The sequence below is a fragment of the Mercenaria mercenaria genome, chromosome 5 (assembly GCF_021730395.1).
Source record: "Mercenaria mercenaria strain notata chromosome 5, MADL_Memer_1, whole genome shotgun sequence".
Classification (NCBI taxonomy): domain Eukaryota; kingdom Metazoa; phylum Mollusca; class Bivalvia; order Venerida; family Veneridae; genus Mercenaria; species Mercenaria mercenaria.
In genome coordinates, this window is record NC_069365.1 from 96,373,697 (window position 1) to 96,392,916 (window position 19,220).

A 19,220-nucleotide genomic window follows, 5' to 3' on the forward strand; every position below is an offset into this window, starting at 1 on the left:
GTTAAAACTTATTCCTTAACCCAAAATTGCTAGGTCGAAAACAGGAGCATACGTTTGTAAAAAATGCAAAATATCATTACGGAACTGTGCAATGCACGCCCGATCTTCAACAATTAACAGTTATAAATGTTGGCTTCATTACGTTAGTGGATGCTGAGATACCAGCTTACATACAGAACGTTTGTAAAAATGCACAATAGTATTTAACTGTTATGGAATCTGCACAATACATATCCGATGATAAAAATAACAAGTTTGTGAAGTTTTAATCCATTACTATATGGAAACTGAGATACCAGCTTGCAAACTGAGATACCAGCTTACAAACAAAAGCAACGACATCATAATCATCCTTCTTCGTAAAATGCGGGTATCATTGTTTTGTTTGTTTGTTTGTTTTGGGTTTAACGCCGTTTTTCAACAGTATTTCAGTCATGTAACGGCGGGCAGTTAACCTAACCAGTGTTCCTGGGTTCTGTACCAGTACAAACCTGTTGTCCGCAAGTAACTGCCAACTTCCCCACATGAATCAGAGGTGAAGGACTAATGATTTCAGACACAATGTCGTTTATCAAATAGTCACGGAGAACATTATTTGCACGTCAATTAAACTTGCTTATCCGATAAATGACGTCTAAACAACAGAAGAATATATTTCACAGATATAACCTACTTCTCGGCTCAATAAACACAAATACAAATTTTAGAGTTTTGGACCAGGCCTACTATGAAACCATACCAAAATAAAAAGTTGTCCAACTTTTCATCGCAAACGTAGTCAACTGAACGAAGACGTATGAGTATCGTGATAAAGTAATTACGTCTACATCAGTTAACACTATTTATCAAATTCTGCAAGCAAACCTTACAATAAATTCGCCGATTTTTACAAGCCACTGTTAAATCAGCATCATTTCGGCGGCCATTGTTGAATAGCTACTGCGAGATTCTCGCATGACGTCACCGCGCGAACCGCTAAAAATATACATATAGAGCACCTTGTAAACAAAAAAAAATAGTTTATACATACCAGTTTCCTTAAGGATTTATCTATGAAAATAATAAATTAAATCAATTTCAATAAAAAATAAATATTTTCCAAAGTTTTTTCTCACCGGGATGCTGATGCAACTTCAAACACGAAGCGGCACATGGTAGTGCTCTCTTAGCGGTTCGCGCAGGTGAAAGGTCAGTCTCGTATTTCAAAGGAGCAAGATGGCGGCGTAGAGTAAACGTTTCAGGCCAGTTCGAAATTGTCAGGTATTTCTGCCTTCAGTTATGGGTTTTGATGCTATAATATGGCACAAATGGTAGATTTTACTACATATTAACTGATTAGAAAGTGCTGCTGCCGATTTCTTGTAATATGTACAAACGCGAGCGCGTCAGATTTCTGGCACGATTATTGGCATGATTTCCCTACAGAGTACACTTCAGCGCTCCCGTCCAAATCCAGCATATAAACCGGGAGCGCTGAAGTATCTTAAGCTATTGAAAAACTTTTCAAAAAGGTGAGTTTAAGTTTACATCTGAACTTATTTTCACTTTTGATTCCTTTTAAGTCTCTTGGAAGGGCATTCAACCATCTTGGACCTATTACACGCAATGATCTATCTGCAAATTTTGTTCTTGTTCTTGGGATAGCAAAATTTATTTCATTAGATGATCTTGTTTTGTATGTAGTATTGTGAACAGGATGAAGAAGTTCACTAAGATATTTTTTTCTGTAGCTAATATCAGCATATGCACATACTATAATCTTGCCTTTTAAATATATAATACATTTTAAGAAGAGAAACATTTTTTTTAAATGAACATAGTTTTATTTGAAAATAGATTTAGATATATTTCTATTGATAAACATTTTTTCCTGATGCATGTTTTTCATAGATAGTGTTTTTTTCTTTCAATTAAACCCGGACCCCAGTGGAAATAAGTCTTCGGACTTTTCTGGGCTTTCCCAGCATCAGCATACTATTTCAAGTCAGGATCTTTGTCATCTTGGATTTTTTTAATCAAGTAATTTTAGCATGAATTTAAAGAATATGATTATCTAAGAACATCTTTCAAAGTCGATAAAATTCTGTATATTTTCTGTGATCATTATAAACTGTGTGATATAATTATTTTTGTTATTGAAATTTTATGCACAAATTTTTATTTTCTATCGTTTTATTACTATGTAATTATGTTATATATTTGTATGCTATTTCTGATGCTAAATAAAACTATCTATCTATAGCTATATTCTGTCATATCGAGTTGTCATGTTGGCGGGGGTAAGAAACGAAAACACGAAAGCTCGAAAAATAAAGGGCGCAAAGAAATATTTTATACCCGCTAAGTAAAAATCTGAACGAACAATTTGTCGAGATTGTGGCCTTTGTATATCGTTATATCCTGTAAAATATTTTGGCCTGTTGTATTGATAGGTCCTTGGTCTGTCAACACGGAAACCCGTAAAATTCAGAAAGGGTTTTTTTCTGTCGTACTGGCATGTTGGCGGGGCGGAGGTACAAATATACAACAGAGTGTAAGAAAGACATTTTTATATCCACCAGTACGAAATCACCAACCTGTTTTGTAATTATGTCGTGTAAAACCTGTTGAGCTGTCATATTGTCTTATCTGAGCAGCATAATAGACATTTGCGAATTAAGTCTCCGTGGACTGTGAACACCTAAGACGATCGATTTTTCAAGGGGACCGTCTCAACATGATAATTCTAATTTATGTTTGGTAGGAAAACATTCCTATAATGATGATAAGGTCTGGCTTATTATGTCACCGAATAGAATAATATTTGGATTTGTCTTTCCGTCCGACTGTTTACCAGATAAATGTTTTGTTATACATATCGCAAAAAGTATTTTATCTAACGTCATAACACTTTCCTGAAATGTTCTTTAATATTATAAGCTGCGCATCTGCGACAAAGTTGAAAAGATGAGTTAGTCTGATAGAAGTGTATCCGTATTCCATCGTCGTCGTCGTCCGACATGAAAAATATCTAAACTGGGTCAGCTGGTATCAAAATGTAGGTCAGTAGACCTGTAAATCATTGTCAAAACTGTAGAAACGTAATAGCTTGCGTCTCTATTCCTCTGTTGTTACTATACGCCCGGTGGGACGTATTTTGGGATACCAAATGCGTTAATCTGGCCGTCTGTCAGTCTGTGTGTCCGTCTGTCCGTTAGTAATTTCGTGTTGACTCCGCTCTGTAACTCGTGAACACCTTAAAGGATTTTAAACAAACTTGATACAAATGTTTTCCAAATCAAGACGACGTGCACAACGCCTGTATCAGGTGGCTCGCTTCAAGGTCAAGGTCACACTGAGGTGTCAAGGTCATATGACTTTGTTTCGTGTCCGCTCTGTAACTCTTGATCTGTTTGAGGGATTTTTAAGAAACTTTGTTCAAATATCCACCACATCGAGTCGAAGTGCAGAGCGCATGGTTTGGGTGGCTAGCTACAAGGTCACTGTCACACTTAGGGGTCAAAGGTCATATAACTTTGTTTCAAGTGCGATGTGTAACTCTTGAACTGCTTGAAGGATTTTAAAGAAACTTGGCACAAATGTTCACCACATTGAGACGACGTGCAGAGCGTATGGCTCGCTTCTATAATTTTGGCGATATGTGTAGCATACATCTCTCTGATGGACAGAAACACAGAACAAGACAGCGCGCTCGACTTTTCTCAGTGCATGACTCTGAATTAGAGCTTTGCCAGTAAAAAATCCAATTTAAAACGGACATAACTCCGTCAAAATTAAAATCAGAGTTTTGGGGATTGTTTCTCCTGGTGAGGCATCTGATGTTAAATAAGTACTTTAAGTTTCAAGTCAGAAGCTTTGATAGTAACAGAGATATTTGACTTTATCTAAACTTTTAACAAAAAATTCTTAGTGAAAAGGGGGCATAATTCTGTCAAATTTAAATCAGAGTTATGGAGATTGTTTTCCCTGGTGTAGACTTTGACAGTAGATATTTTTTTAAGTTTCAAGTCAATAGCTTTGATAGTAACAGAGATATTTGACTTTATCAAATACTTAAACCAAAAATTCTAAGTTAAAAAGCATAATTCTATCAAAATCAAAACAGAGTTTTGGAGATTGTTTCTCCTGGTGAGGCATCTGATGTTAAATAAGTACTTTAAGTTTCAAGTCAATAGCTTTGATAGTAACAGAGATATTTGACTGTATCAAAAATTTTAATCGAAAATTCTAAGTTAAAAAGGGGCATAATTCTGTCAAAATTCATATCAGAGTTATGGGATTGTTTTTCCTGGTGTAGACTTCGATAGTGAATATCTATTTTAAGTTTCAAGTCAATAGCTTTGATAGTAACAGAGATATTTGACATTATTAAAAACCAGATATTCTATGTTAAAAAGGGGCATAATTCTATTAAAATTCAAACCAGAGTTATGGGGATTATTTCTCCTGGTGAAGACTTTGATAGTTAATAACTACTGTAAGTTTCGAGTCAAAAGCTTTGATAGTAATAGAGATAATTGACATTATCAGAAACTTTAACCAACGGCGACGCCGACGTCGGAGCGACTGCAATAGCTCTACTTTTTCTTCAAAAAGTCGAGCTAAAAACAGGTACTCCGAATTTATATCACGTACCGCATAGTGATGATATAATAACCCAAACCATATTGTCGTTATAAACCCCTTTTCCTTCCGCGCATAATATAATCAAATGTTGAGACGGTCCCCTTGAAATATCTATCGTCTTAGGTGTCCACAGTCCACGTAGACTTAATTCGCAAATGTCTAATAGAACTACAACTGTCTTGTCGAGTTTTCGTGTTGACGTATACCAGCAGATATGTTCCCAACAATTACTTACCCTCTCAAAATGATCTATGTTTTAAAAGTTAAAGATTAACCATGAATGGTGAGCAATAACAGGCTAGGTGAAGGCCAAGGTATCTTCAATCAGATACAATCACAGGCTGTTTGTAGCAGTCCTGGTCGCAGATCAACATTTGAAATTGTTCAGGTCGTAGAACAACATTCAATGCAGACCCAAGTCCTCATTCGTAAATCTACAAGCGAAACAAGTCTAGATCGTAGAATAACATTCGAAACAGTTCAGGTTGTAGATCGACTTTCGAAATTGTTTCGGTCAATGATCGACATTCGGAATTGTTCTGGTCGAAATTCAACATTCAATGAACATCCAGGTCTGCAATCGTTGATCGACATTCGGCGTAGATCCATGATATGTTTGATGTCAAGACAAGGAACGTTCGGCCATCCCTGAGAAAAATGTGATATGCACATCTACACCGCATAAAGATCATGTGTTATCCCGCCTGCTTAGCTCAGTAGGGAGAGCGTCGGTCTACGGATCGCGGGGTCGCGTGTTCGATCCCCGGGCGGGGCGTATGTTCTCCGTTACGATTTGATAAAAGACACTGTGTCTGAAATCATTCGTCCTCCACATCTGATAATTCGTTTGGGGAAGTTGGCAGTTACCTGCCGAGAACAGGTTTGTACTGGTACAGAATCCAGGAACACTGGATAGGTTAACTGCCCGCCGTTACATGACTGAAATACTGTTGAAAAACGGCGTAAAACCCAAAACAAAACAAAAAGATCATGTACAAAGTAGCAAAAGAAGAAAAATATTTTTACTTTGACTGAGGAGAAAAGTATATGTGCACCATTCCCAAAAGACTCCTAGACAAAATGTGTCACGTGTTTATTTACGTTTCGTGTTGAAGTTTAATTGGCATCCATTTCAATTGTTGAAGTAGTTCTCACCACAAACTTATGAATGTTGATCTACGACTACAGACATCTTCATTTAACTTTAATCTACGGCCTGAAAAATTTCGAACGTAATCTACGACCTGGACATTTTCAAATGCCAATCTACAACCTAGTCTTGTTTTGACTTGATCTATGGTTACAGAAATGGGTCTATATTAAATGCCAATCTATGCCAATTGATTGTTGATCTACGATGGCAGAACTTGATCTACAGTGAATGTTGATCTACGGCCTAGATTAGTTTTAAACTTGTTTTGAACGTTGATCTGCGATTGCAGACCCAAAATTGACATTTAGTGTTGATCTACGACATGAACAATTTTGAATGTCAATCTACGACCAGAACTTTGTCTCATGCTGTTCTAAATACTACAGAAGATTTTTTTTCGAATGTTGACTTATGATTGCGGACCTTGGTCAATATTAAATGTTGATCTGCGACCTGAACAATTTCGAGTGTTGATCTACGACCTAAAGCTGTTTTGAATGTTGATCTAAAATTGCGGACCAGGTTCGACATTGAATGTTCATCCAAGAAATAAACAATTTCGAATGTTGATCTACGATCTTACTTTTCTCGATGTCACTGCCTGACATTGACTTGGTTGAAATGTCGATTTACGAATCCACACCCGAGTTACATTGAATGTTGATGTGCGACCTGAACAATTTTGAATGTCGATCTAGGACATCAAATTGTTCGAATATGAATAATTTCGAACGTTGATCAATGACCTGATCCTTTTCGAATTTCAGTCTGCGACACAGACTAGTTTTGAATGTCGATCTACGAATGCAGACATTTGTCTACACTGAACGCTGATCTAGGACCTGAACAATTTTAAATTTGTCGATCTATGACCGAGGTCATTCAAAAGTCAGCTAGGACCTAGAATTCTTCTGAAAATTGCTTTACGATTGCAGACCTTGGTCTACACTGAATGTCGATCTACTATTGCTGCCCTTGGTCTGTGTCGAATGTTGATTTACATTACAGTTGCAGACCTGGATCTACTTCAGATTTCGATCAACCTATACAATTTTGAAATTTTGATCTAAGATTGTAGATCTCACAGCTAACGTTACCCATTTGATATACATGTTTTCATGTATTTAATAATGCCTAAACAATTAAACGGACAAAGTCATATGTCGCCGGTGCAGGTGCACACTTAAAAATTGCTTTTATATGAAATAAGCTTACAGTTTTTAGTAATGACTCTTTGCGAATTCTTAAATATCACATAAAGTGGCATTGGATATCTATATTTATGCTCTGAGATATGAGAGAAAGTCGCATTTTCAAATTTAGGCTGTCCCCTGAAATTTTTGGACTCGTCAAGGAATGCCTGTCGAAAAGCAATGGATTTATATAACTTGGAAATGTTCCGGACGTACAAATACTGGCAATTCGTGAGAGGGACGGGTGGAAAAAACTGATAATGTTTTAGTATGTAGCATCTTTACTGAATAAGTATCATAAAATAAATATACGCATATTTCTTTGTGTTTTTCGCTTATTTCACCTCACGAAGAGGGTAAAATTGAAAGAACCATTTACCTTTGATAATGAAAAGTATATATCTTTAGATATACCTTAATGGCAAATTTGTTATACGCCCGAAAGGACGTTATGACGCCAGTGTCCGTCCGTCCGTTAGCAATTTCGTGTCCGCTCTGTAATTATTGAACTAAGAAACTTGACACAAATGTACACTACACCGAGACGACGAGCAGAGCACATGTTTTGAATGGCTCACTTTATGGTCAGTGTCACACTTAGGGGTCAGAAGTCATATGACTTTGTTTCGTGTCCGCTCTTTAACTCTTGGACTGCCTAATGATTTTCAAAGAAACTTGGTACAAATTTTCACCACATCGAGACGGCGTGCAGAGCGCATGTTTCGGATGGCCCGCTTCAGGTCAAGGTTACACTTTGGTGTCAAAGGTCATACCTTCTGGTGTATATTGCTCTGCATTGCGGTGCTTTTGTTTTCAGTACGTTATCACAGAAAATTAATTATTACTTTTCTGCATCTCTTTTTGTATAAAATTCCGTTTATCTTCTAGTTATCAAATAACTTGCCAAAGCGTTTTTTTTTAAATAGTTATTACAATATGAAAGCTTTCTTATGTTATTACATTAAAGTCCCATATACACAGTTATAAAAAATTTATATGTTTGTCCAGATAACCCTTTCAACAAGGGATCTGGCCCAAACTTACCTGAATCGAACTGACGTATCTCCAGGACGGCAATGTACCATCAATGTAGGAGATATGGCACCTTAAAATTTTAGAGATGGCTGTATATTGTGCAATACTTGTAAAAGCCTTCTTGAATAAGTGGAACGGTCGTCTAGTTGTTAAGATGTCGGCCGCTCATCCCAGGGGTCATGGGTTAGAGCCCTACTGGGGTTACGACCACGCCTTTTTATATGACAGTACTTTTTTCTAGGAAACAGACTCGAGAGTGGTTCAAATAAGCTTTAAGCTTTTATTGCAATCGAGCTAAAATAACTTAGTATTAAAACAACCAAATAACTACTAAACTACTCTAACGGTTTTTTTACATTTAAAGTAAAAGTATAACTATGAAGTGAATGTGCGTACTAATATTAACTGGACACCCATGCCTGGTTTAGGAACTATGGTCCTTTAAACTTTTCAAAACGCCGTACTGTGTTCTATAAATGACTCATGGTACAAATTGTAAGGGACCATACGCTCCAACTGCCCCTGAATTTATTTTTACGTTAAAGTACATCTCCAGTTAACGCTACGCTTTGGATCTCAAGACTATTGATAGACTCGATCTGATGACCATTCCACTAGCCAACCAGAGCCTTGCTTTGAACATTTGAAAGTGAAAGTAGAAGTTTAAAAAAAATAAAATATTTAGCCTTCGTTTTGCATGTTTATAATTCTTACGACGGCGATATCATGACTGCGCCCTCGTGTTTTGAGAGTTATCATATCTAGCCACCGGGATAAGCACTGTTCAGTTCGCATGCGCGGGGAGACTTTTCTACTGTTTTATCTACACTTCTGTAATATCAATATCTGTTAAAACAGTGATACATTAAAACCTTATGATAGGTATTAAAAGCTGGTGATAGTAAGAAGAACCCATTCCCCAGATGTTAGGCATTAGATCCCAGAGGACTGATATTAGAACCCCGTTGACAGGCATTACAACCCCGCTGATAGGCATAAGAACCACGGTGATAGATATTAGAACCCCGGTGATAGGCATTAGAATCCCGGTGATAGTCATTAGAACCCCTTTAATAGTAGTAAGAACCCAGGTAATAAACATAAGAACCCCGTTGATAGTCGTTAGAATCTCGGTGGTAGTTGAAAAACTTTGGTAATAGCAGTAAGAACCCCTTTGATAGTTAAGTTAGAACCTCAGTGATCGTAGTAAGAACACCGGTAAATAGTAGACTTTACCCCGGTAACAACCCTAGTGATATTTTAGAAAACCATGCATGGTCTATCTAATGTCTATCACTAGGGTTCCTTCAGCTATAACTAAGGTTGTAATGCCTATCACCAAGGTTTCTTACTACTTTCACTAGGCCCACATTTCCTGAAAATACTTAAGCTTGTTAATTGACTTAAGTACGGTATGTTAATTTGCTTACGCTTTTACTTTTGTAATACCCCGTCACACATACGGCGGGAATAGCTACGTCTAGCAATGGATAGAAACGTAGTAATCCATATCGATCTGTACCTGAGCCGTACCTCGAAGTAATAATCCGTATCAATCCGCACCAACACTTGGTCAAACGTATTCAAGACTTTTCCCAAACTTGCAAGTTTTTCCAAATATTGAACATGCACAAAAGTTTGAGCGATCGTAGCAATTTAAGCGGGACTTTAGTCCAACTTGGTTGAATTTTATTTATCCGTAGTTGAATGTACTAAAACGTAGTTATTCGTACTGAAACGTAACTTGCTGTAGCTGAAATCGAACGTAGTTATCCGAGGCTGTCCGTACTTGAACGTAGTTCACCGTAAACCCGTCAATGCGCTGAACAAGTTGCCAGGCGCAGTAAAACGTAATTCAACGTAGTACCCCGTACCTATCCATACTTACACCCCAGTCACACATACGGCGCGGATAGCTACGTCTAGCTACGGATAGAAACGTAGTAATCCGTATCGATCCGTACCTGAGCCGCACCTTAAAGTAGTAATCCGTACCAATCCGTACGGCTCAGGTACGGATTGATACGGATTACTACGTTTCTATCCGTGGCTAGACGTAGCTATCCGCGCCGTATGTGTGACTGGGGTATTATTCGCGTTCTGTACTTAATATCTTCGTTAAATCGGGCCCAGGGCACTAATATCTATCACCAATGTTGTTTTGCCTATCACCGGGGTTGTAAGCATATCACTTCGATTCTTACTATCACCGGGGTTGTAATGCCTATCATCGGGGTTTAAATATCTATCACCTGGGTTCTAATGTCTATCACCATAGTTCTAATGCCTACCAACTGGGCTGTAATGCCTACACCTGGGTCTTTTTTGCTATCACCGGGGTTCTATACCTTTCAACGTGGTTCTTACTGCTAAAATAGGGGTTCAGTTGCTTGTCACCGGGGTTGAAATATTTATCATCGGGCTCCTTTAAATTTCTTTCTACAATCACAACGGTCCGGATGTCTATCAAAGGGGATACTTTCCGCTATTACATGGGTCGTAATGTCTATCACTTGGGGTGTAACTACTATCACCGGGTTTCTTATGCCTATCACATAGTTTCAGACTGCTATCACTTGAGTTCTGGTGTACCGAGGTTCTTAATACAATCAGCAGGGTTCTAATGTCTATCAAGGTGGGTTCTTTCTGCTATTACAGGAGTTGTAATGTGAATCACCGGGAGTCTAATGTCTATCACCAGGGTTCTAATGTCTATCACCGGTGTTCTTACTGCTATCACCGGGGTTCTTACTGCATTCACTGGGCTTCTAATGTCTATCACCAGGATTCTTATTGCTGTCACCGGTGTTCTTACTGCTATCACCGGGGTTCTTACTGCATTCACTGGGCTTCTAATGTCTATCAACAGGATTCTTACTGCTGTCACCGGGGTTCGTACTACTATCATCGGGGTTTTTACTGATTTCACTGGGCTTGAAGCCTTCTGATGCTTATCACTAGGGTTCTTACTGCTTTCTACGTTGATTCTAATGCCTATCACTGGCCAGGTGTTCTTACTGTTATCAACGGGGTTCTAGGTACCTGAAAATGTAGTAATACTATGCTTATCAACTGTTTTAGTTCAAGAAACATCTTACAGTATCAAAGTTTGAAATACATATTTTTAGCTCAAAAACTATATTGAATAGATGGGGAATCAATCCTACACTTAGCGACGAAAATCGGGATCGATCCCTCTACGGTAACATGCGATATACCGAATGAGATATTTACTATCGAATTAAAAATGTGTCATTCCTTGCTCCTTTCAAATGTTTTGTGATGAATTGAAGTCGGATCGATTCCCGATTGAAGCAGTGCCTTATTTCGTATTACCTCATCGACGCTGTTTGGCACAAGACTACTTAAGCGTAGAAATTATATCATTATCGTGATGTTTACATATTTCATAATGTTTTGCAATAAAGTATTTCTTAAAAGTAAATATGCAACATGGTAAAATAATTCCAGTTAGAAAGAGCTGGTCGAACATGATGAACTGATGAATAAACTTTTAAAAATGAGCTGCAAACAAACAATTATGTACAATTCGAATAGTGTTTTATGATGAAACGAATGTCATTTTGGGCATAGTGACGTCATCAATATTCCTTACACATATTATTACCATATATGTTCAATAAGTAACAACTGTAATATTCATACGAGGAGTGTTCGATATGAATTGCTTATTGTCCTCTAGCTCGATATCCACATGGGGCACGATAAAAACCAATACCTACCTGTATAGGGTTATTCAATACCTACACAACGGTGTATAAATGTACATGTTAGACTAAGTGTAAGACATAAAATTTGCCATTTGAATGCACGCAATCATTGACCACTGTAGTAAAAATGGTTGGTAGAAGCGTCGACAAGAAAGATGAAATACGGGCTTACATTAAAGCTCGCTCAAAACTTGGTTGTTCTTTGAAGCAGCTGATGACTGAACTTTCTACTGCTTATGGACCTTCTTGTGTGTCTTATGACACAGTTCGGCGGTGGAAAAAGAAATTTGAGTCGGTGTAGAGTCCATCAAAAATGCACCGAAATCAGGTAGGCCAAAATCTGCATCTCGTAAAGAAATCGTTTCCAAATAAAGGAAATCATTGAAGGAGATGCCAGATTTACAGTTCGTGATATTGCACGAAAGGTAGGCATATCACTATCAACGGTTCACCTTATTTTGAAGAAGCATTTGAAAGTCAGAAAGATTTCTGCTAGATGGGTGCCACATCTGTTGACTGATGAGCAAAAGAGGCACGGGTTAAAGTGGCCAAAAAGCTGCTTCAAATGTTTCCAAAATATGACAAAAAGCAGTTTGCCAATGTCGTCACAGGTGATGAAACCTGGGTCCATTATTTTGAGCCCGTCAGAAAGGTTAGCAATAAGATCTGGGCCACTAAACACAGCAAACGCCCAATAATTGTGAAACGTTTCTTTGAGTGCAAAGAAGGTTTTGTATGCAATCTTCTTCTCTTGGTGAAGGAGTCGCAATAAAAGTGCCGGTGAAAAAGGGCAAAAGCATCACGGAAAGTACTACAAAGACGTAGTCGAAGAAACTGAAAAAGTATTATCAAAACGACGCCCTGCCACTGGTTTTAAACATGTCCGTCTTCTACATGACAATGCCCCCGCTCATACCTCCGCAATAGTTACGGCGTTTTTGAAGAAAGAAAAAGTAACTGTTTTGCCTCACCCCCCCCCCCCCCCCCCCCCCCCCCCCCCCCCCCCCCATTCCCCAGACCTTGCCCCATGTGATTTCTTTTTGTTTCCGAAATTGAAATCATTCCTTGCTGGGCGGAAATACCAGTCCCGACAGGCACTTGGATCTGCCATTCATCAGTACCTTATTACTGTGCCCAAATCAGCGTACCGTGACGCCTTCAAGAAGTGAATACATCGGCTGAAACTTTGCATTTCTAGCCACGGGGAGTACTTCGAGGGCATGAAATGAGCCCTTTTGGGCTAACTTGAAATTTGAAGTCTTCAGATAGAAATAAGCAATTCATTTCGAACATCCCTCGCATTTGTTTGTCATAATAAATAACAAATCTTAGTGTACTTGTTTAAGTAAATTTCTCGAGTTTAATCCACACACCATTGTGACGAAAATAACATACTTTGCAAAACCCCTGAAAATCGATAATGAAGCGTCAAGGATCAACAGCATGATTAATAATGATGAACTTAATTTATAGATTCTTTGATATGGTCATCTAAGTATTTATCTTTAGTAAAAACTGTTCGTTATATTTGGGTCAGACAAAACTAAATACGTCAGGTGCCGTATTTACAAACATGGCTGATTAAGAGTTATGTTAATATTGTAATCTGATTGGACAAAAAGTTTGCATTTAATTTTTTGAAACTACTAGACAAATACTTACAATATTTGAAAATAATTTTCCATAATTCTTAAGCATTCCTTGAATATTGTAAATAGTTTGTACAATCACAGTTTTATCTTGGGATATTCCTGCTCGGGTTCAGTATCATTTTCTGGGTGAAAGGTCACACGAAAGGTAAAATAATAAATCATTCTTATTTATCTATTGAAACCGGGTACTATTTTGTTCAGCAGGATGTAGAAAACTGTCCACTTTCTTATAATGCAGTCCTATTATTGATACATTTATACATGTACATGTGCATCGAACTATTTTTTAACGAAAGTCCGAATTGTTCCAAATCTCGTGTATTATGTATATTATGCCTCAAACGGTAATATTTGTGAAATTGTAGAGCGCTTATTGAAAATTGTAATGGAAATACTCAACATGATCATTGATTAGAGATCGTTTGTGTTTCGATTAGTTTCTTTTGATGTGCTATTGTGAAAGGGAATACGACTATCTGTTATTTGCCTCATTGCACCATGTGTCATGTTATCGAAATAGCGTTACCGTAGTGTTACCTTAACAATGTCGTAAATAACCTCGTAAATTCAGCGATATCGTAAGTTTCGCCACACAAGTACCTTAACAATATTGGGGCCATATTTGATTAAATCTGAACAGAAGTGCCTTTTAAATGTCAGTTTACTCCATTGGATAAGTTTTTTGTGTTTGTGTCATAGAGAGGACATATATAACATGCTGCAGATGGCGCAGCTACGAGTGACAACAAAATAGTTTCATTTTTTTATCGAATCAGATTTCTTATTCACCTACTTTAGCGTTGTAGTTCTGTAAATGAGCAATTCCGTATGAGAGCGATTACATTTGATATATTATAAATCGAATGCCTGCCTTGCTTGTAGTACAAGCAATAACGCTAACACAGTTGAGAATGAAACAAGAGATAGAAACAGATGTTGATGATACAGAATAAAACATGCTGTTACATTTCCTAGGACAAGAGGTTTATATATTATCTGATATTTGTAGCCTGTAGCCTCCTGGTGCGTTGGCATGTGCGCTAACCACAATTGTTCATTTTGAAAATGTCACGAAAGTTTTCTAATGGACAAATGGATCATATCGTAATATCTGAAAAGTTTGATATTAAAGACAAATATTCTACTCTTCAAGGAACAACTTAAATAACAAATCAACAATATCAAGCACCAAATAATTTTTACTGTTCTATGATCAATAATAAACAGAAAGTTAAAAAGAGGAATTAAAATATCAAATCAATAAGTAAAATTAAAAACTTGGTTCTGTTGACATTTAAAACCTTATATGATCATACCTGCTAAAATAATCATTGTTAAGAAACACAATTTTTAGAAAAGATACATTTAAAAACATGAAATGTACAAAATTTATTGCAAAATCTGCTCCAATGACTTCATTGATTCACATTAAATATAAATTACAACAAAATATTGATCAACTGAATAAAGCACTTAGTGAAAAGCTTAGAACCAATGGAATCAATATCACACCTTGAAACAGCATATTAACCTCTTTCAGAGGTGTACGGTAACAGAGCTACCTTTCAGAGGTATACGGTAACAGAGCTACCTCTTTCAAAGGTATATGGTAACAGAGCTGCCTCTTTTAGAGGTATGGAGTAAAAATTCTGTCGCAACCTCTAGCTAGTACAAGTCGTGAGAAAAAAAAGTCAACAAAGTGTCATCATATGTTTAGCGTTTTAGGTGATCATTTGGATTTATCGTCTTTCATTTAACGACCTTATCCCTCTAAGATTACTTTAAATACATTTTTACCAGGGTAAAACCATCAAAATAATATACAGAATGTTTTATTGTACTATTTTGTATTACACTGCCACTTCGTTGAAACACATTATGCGAAAGTGTGCTTCGTTTGTTTTAATCTCTTTAAATGTTGCCAAATTTCGACCATCTATAAAAACAAAATCAAACATCCTACTGCAGCGTAGCTTTCTTAAAAACACTTGCTAGCTGGCCATGCTTATCACTATTTCATTGCTTTGTCAATAACACTTTGAGGATATTGGTACAGATAAACATTCTTCTTCTTTGATTTAACTTTACAGACAACTTGAACTTGGCAAATTTATTCTAGATTTAAAGTCTTAGCGAAATCTACCAGCATGCTGATTTAGCGGTAAACTGGACTTACAGCGTTTTGAATATTAAGCTGTAACAAATGTGCAGGCTGATCATGATCTACATTGGTCGCAAAAGCTGAATTAGCCGCGGCCTGCATGGTTAGGGTTAACACTTATGCATCGATAAACGTGTGTTGCATTTTGCATGTGTGGTACTGATCGTATGTCAAAATGTGTAGGCCTCTCATAATGTAACATATTTTCGAATGTTATTTAAGAAATAACAAATCTGTTCCTATACTTTATCAGTTAATAAAATATGGACAGGAGTTTGGATGCGTAATAATTAAATCACGAGTGCTCATATTTTATTAACTGATAAAATTATTGGAACATATTTATTATTTCGATTCTAACAACGCAAACAATTCGTATTTTACAGTACTACATTTTCAGCGTAATACGTCATTCGGATCATATGCAGTTACAATTTACCCCCATGGTTAGAAAATGTTGCATAGCCAATAGAACGTATAGAAATTTGTTCCTTTTTGATTAGAATTTTGAGAAGTATTCATAAACTAGTTATCTAACAGCTCGCAAATTATTTATCAACAGAATAATCAAATTAGGTAAGTTTTCATTTGTGACGAAGACCTTATTCTATTTCTCTCTTTGACTGGTTGTAACTGTTTCCGTTAAGTCGGCATTTGTCAGTATTAATAAAAAAACAGCTATGAAGATGTGAATTTACCGTACACCTCTGTATGAATAACTCACCGAGGTACTCAGGTATGCTCTCTGTCACTGATTTATGATGCCCATTTAGGTTTAACATTCTGCTGAAACAATATTAACTCTAACACGACCCATTCTATTTTCCTATTAAACAAAGAAGGCTGAAAATTGTGAGTTATTAAACAATTATTCATTTTTCTGATATCTCAATTATTAAGTTATAGCGTCAAACGGCATTGCAGCGCGCTGGAAAAAAAACCTCAAAAGACAGGCAACTGTTTAATGGATGTCGTCCAGGATGTACTTTAAAATCCTTCGTCACGTGTTAGAATCGAAATAATATATATCTCATTTAGTGATTTGCTCTTGAATACAATCATTGTTTGACGTTCAGGGGCCCTCGTGATATAATTCCTCCGCATCTGAATTCCAAACAATGATTTTTTTATTCAGCGACAAAACAAAAAATGAGATATATTGTTGCTTAAACAATAACGAAGAAGTCATTTAAAAAAGTAAAAAGTATGTGCTCATTCGCTATTTCCAATACATTTTCACTGAAAATAGAAATGCGTTGTATAACTTCGGATTTTTCGGAAGAATCCTCCGAAACGAGACTATAATATACAGCTGTACTACAAGTTTTCGGGAGGACAATTTAGGCCCTTCCCGAATAAAAGTATTTTCACAACTTCGTCTGCAAATCTTTTCAGTTAATCTCTTTCCAGCATAGTTTTAAGAATATAAACGAATAACTATCTTACACTGTAGAACAAAATGTGACTGAAATCTACCTAAATACACTGATTTATGTACATATGGCTACATTAATTAAAAAAAAATGTAGACATTAAACACATTGTCTTGGCCTAATATATGTCACTGTCAATTTGAAACTAAAAATTTGTACATCTCATATTTTTCATGCAAATCGTGTATAACTACCATAATGGAAATACAGTTATTTTGTCGCGCGTCTTCGTTTGAATTAATTTTAAAATCACGTGATCCCTAAGAATTTCCGACCGATTACGGAAAAGCGATAAAAACGAAAGTAAGATAAAAGGACCACCCATGTCAGTCTAAGAAAATACAGAAACAATCATTTGTTTCTCTGTACATGTGTTGATTTCAAGGGAATATTGCACGGCTATCGTAATGTTTAGTAGTATATTTCAAAATGTGTAGTCTTGTTTTAAGATTTATGTCTATTCATTTGTCTTTATTTTGCACCTTTAAATGGATTTATTGACACTGTGTACATTTTTTTGTCATTTCTATGTCTTTAATAGTTGTTTTATCTGTGTTTTTCAGGACTACATTTCTGTGCGGAAGGATTAAAAAACTACACCAGAATGGCGGCCATGACAGATGTCAGTGGGAAATTTAAACATGGACTAAATACTTTGATGTGTAGCAAAAACTTCATTGTTGATGATAGTGTTTTTGTGTGATATATTGACTGGGATAGTATTACTCTTCAGAAATACAGAGCTGTCAATGCTGCAGTTTAGTTGTGAAATTCACAATCCATGGCCAAAAGTGTTTGTTTTACTATTCAACAAAGAAGGAGAAATTGTACTGGGCCGACAATAGGTAATAGGTAGACTGCACGTGATTACAGGATTAGCGGTAATACTGATACACGTAAAGAAACATCACGCACCCCTCAGTTTTCTCAAACTCCTTATTTACAAGTAAATGACTTCTGAAAAAGGTCATTTTTGAAGTAAACAACAGCTTGAATGATTTGACATTATAATATTCTCAACGAAAATGATCTAATTCATTACATTTATTCGTAGTGACCATTACAACTTTTGAGACATATATTAGCGTGTTAGGGTGAAGTATGAATCTTATTCCGGACCTTTAATGCGGCTTTAACTAAGTGCTTTTGGATTATCATTGTATTATGATGTGAACTGTGAGCTCAGCTGATGCAATCACAGTCATTTAATACAATGGAACGGTGCACTAACAACCATTAACGATTTATTTGAAACAAATTGTTTCAACCAAAAAATGTTGTAAAGAATGAATTCACCTGTCTCTATTCATTTAAACCATATTTCATGTATTTATAATAAATAGAAATATTTCTACTATCTATAAAAGAATGCATTCACCTTTTCCTTGTCATGTTTATTATAGTTTATTCATTACAGTATTGATCATGGAACTATCAATGGTATTTTTTTCTTTCATGAACGGTCATAATTTTGCCCCGTTTATGAAATATTCCAGTAAACATATAAAAACCTAACCCCCTCCCCCACCAATAAAAAACAAACAAACACAAAAAAAACACCTAGTCTGCCGTACAGTAGGTATATATGATTTAAGCTATAGTTACTTTCCAACATCAAAGAAACTAATTAGTATAAATTTGAATTTTAGAAACGCATGTGTATTTCATACAACTAATTAAACTGTAATAAAAATAACTGCTGGCGCAGTGGTGTGCAGCATGTGAGTCAATACTTTTATGCATGCATTCTAGGCGAATGTGTCGTTGAAATACTAGTAGGCTAATAGTAATACATAGTCTTTACAAAATTTAAACAAAAATCATCAGTGACTTTATTAAAATCCTTATGAATACATTTTCCTTTGGAAGAATATTGTTAAGCTAATATTGATTCCAAAGCCAAGAATCGCGAAGCTGGATCAAACATTAATGAGTTACATGTAACGCATCTTTGGAATTGTTCATTATTACTGATTATTGTGAATATCTTTTTTATATATTAATTTGCTTCTGTATCATTGCTCTTGTTAACATGCTTCTGAAAGAAATATGAGCCGCGCCATGAGAAAACCAACATAGTACGTTTGCGACCAGCATCCGCGCAGTCTGGTCAGAATCCATGCTGTTCGCTAAAGGTTTGTCTAATTGCAATAGGCTTTGAAAGCGAACAGCATGGATCCTGGTCAGGATCCATGCTGTTCGCTAAAGGTTTCTCTAATTGCAACAGGCTTTGAAA